The sequence below is a fragment of the Rhagoletis pomonella genome, unplaced genomic scaffold (genome assembly GCF_013731165.1).
Source record: "Rhagoletis pomonella isolate Grant_MI unplaced genomic scaffold, Rhpom_1.0 Rhpom_scaffold_00006, whole genome shotgun sequence".
In the NCBI taxonomy this organism is placed as follows: Eukaryota; Metazoa; Arthropoda; class Insecta; order Diptera; family Tephritidae; genus Rhagoletis; species Rhagoletis pomonella.
Genome location: NW_023458560.1, coordinates 51,206,212 through 51,208,479, shown reverse-complemented (window position 1 = coordinate 51,208,479; position 2,268 = coordinate 51,206,212). Strand labels below are relative to the sequence as shown.

General features: G+C 32.8%; 1 long non-coding RNA gene across 1 annotated transcript; it reads right to left on the bottom strand.

The window, feature by feature from the left end:
• Positions 1 to 1,331: 1,331 nt before the first annotated feature.
• On the bottom strand, positions 1,332 to 1,917 carry LOC118741705. Its single transcript, XR_004993329.1, has 4 exons — positions 1,874 to 1,917; positions 1,752 to 1,813; positions 1,532 to 1,659; positions 1,332 to 1,474 (listed from the first exon to the last, which is right to left on the bottom strand). It is a non-coding gene; the product is annotated as an uncharacterized LOC118741705 (long non-coding RNA).
• Positions 1,918 to 2,268: the final 351 nt, after the last annotated feature.

Genomic DNA, 2,268 nt, shown 5'->3' with positions numbered 1-2,268 from the left:
AACAAAATATAGGCCAAAAACGATAAATGTTCAAACTTTGGAGAAAAACAATTTTTCAGATTTTTGGATCGTGAAAATTTTTTTTCTCGGAGAACACGAATTGATCTAGTAAATCTTAGTATGAGGCATTATTGGTATGGCCAACAGCTATCAAACCTGATATAGTCGCACTAAGGTTTTTTTGTGTTCCTCAGTGTTATACAAGGGATACTTTGAGGAATCATATAAGGAATTATACATTACCCAAGTCCACGTATATCCAAGTTCGTATCATACAGCAAGCATTGACTACTTTTTAAAGTTTTATTTATTTGTTTTTGAAATTGACGACATATTTCAGAATTTGTAATTAATACGTTGTGTTCATTTTAGTAAATCCACTCTTTTAATTGTACAAAATTTATTATATACATACAGTATCGGTCATATCAATAGCAACCCCATTTCAAAGTAATATTATTTCCCTCTCGTGTTAATTTATTTATTGCTAAGAATTTGCAACAAAAGTAAAGTTGAATTTCTAACAAAACTCATATAAACCGAATTTTAAAACTTCGTAGAAAACTACAAAAAATACAACAAATTTTCAACCAAAATTCAAACTTTTTTCTCAGAAGTGTTAGAATTTTTTGGAGCACTCAGTTTTATAGCCCCTTCAATTTTAGTCTAATTATATGCAAGTTTGAAGTGGCTAAAAATTACCTTAGTTTTTTTAGAATCGATTAAAAACAAATCGTGTTTAATCGTCTTCTATATAACGAAAACTTCGACCATATATCGATGGCTGAGTAGAAGATCGACCTATCTCGGCAGCCAGGTCGAAAACGCCCGATATCAGAAAGCTTTTCAACGCCCTATTTCAAAATTTGGCTGAAAAACGCCCTATTTTAGAATTTGATTGAAAAATGCCCTATCTCGGAACTCGGTTCAAAAACACCCTATCTCAGCACATTTTCGAAGTATTTTTATTTGAGATAGGACTTTTTTGAACCGACTAATAATAATAAAATATGTACTATATACATATCTAGTTTCAATATAAAAAAATTTATGTACACCATTAATTGTGTATACATATCTAAGTCAATATATGTGATATACATGTACATACATCTACATACATATCGTCGTTTAAAGTACAAAACCATGTATCAATAAATTGCAAAACCGCGTATAGAGATAATACAAACCCACGTATGCAAGGTTGCATAAATTAATTTCTAGAGAGTAAAAACACTCATATTTCAAAATGGTTATCTTTTTGTAAAAAGCAATCGCATTTTTGGCTAGTATATTTCAGGAAGAATGGATAAGGATTGATCCAAAAAACGTGTGTGAGCGAATCCAATTTTTAGCAGCAAATGTCAGTTACGCGGTTTTGTACTTTAAGCGACGATATGTATGTTAACAGGAACGCAGCCATCTAATACACGGGTGGAGCAGGAACGCAGCACAGCAGAAGCATACAAAAAATCTGCAAATAAATGGTTTTTTTAGGTTTTTAACAAACGAGAACCTGGTTTCAACTTACTTCAACGTGTCTAAATCACAACGCACACACTAATGCAAAGGCGCAACAGGAACGCAACACTATAAAATACGGGCGGAGCAATATACAGGCGGAGCAGGAACTCAGAACAGCAGAATCGTCCGAAAAATCTGCGAATAAATGGTTCATTAGGTTTTGAAATAACAAAGAGCTCAAATGGAATGGTTCAGCAATAAAGTCGAAATAATATGTTGTAACTTACGTGTATTAGCTCTTAATCACAATACCAGCACAGGTCGGTCAGCGAAACACTAAGGAAATGACCTAATAAATGCAAAATTATAATTTATTTGTAAAATAATTCGGTTTTATTACAATACTTACCAAATTTCACGCAATTGGAAAACAAATGTCAGCGAATAAGAACAAAACGAACAACGAAAATTGAATCAATGTAGCTTGTTCAGAATTTTTTTCTAATATTTTGGGAAATGTTCAGTGAAAATAGCAAAGAAACAACACAGTTTCTCCTAAGGTAGTTCAAGATGGCGGATTAGAGCGAGAAGTTGCCAACGTATAACACCTTTCATTATTGCATCATGATTTTTCACTATTCGAATAATGACAGTTAATCAATTGCACGACTAGTCGAAGTTGATGAAACGATCAAATACTTGCTATTCGATTTTCAGTCAATCCAAAAGTTGCTACTCGACTATTCGAATAATCGGTTAACCGGATAATCGGCTGTTAACAAGAGCTCTAAAACATAGGTATTT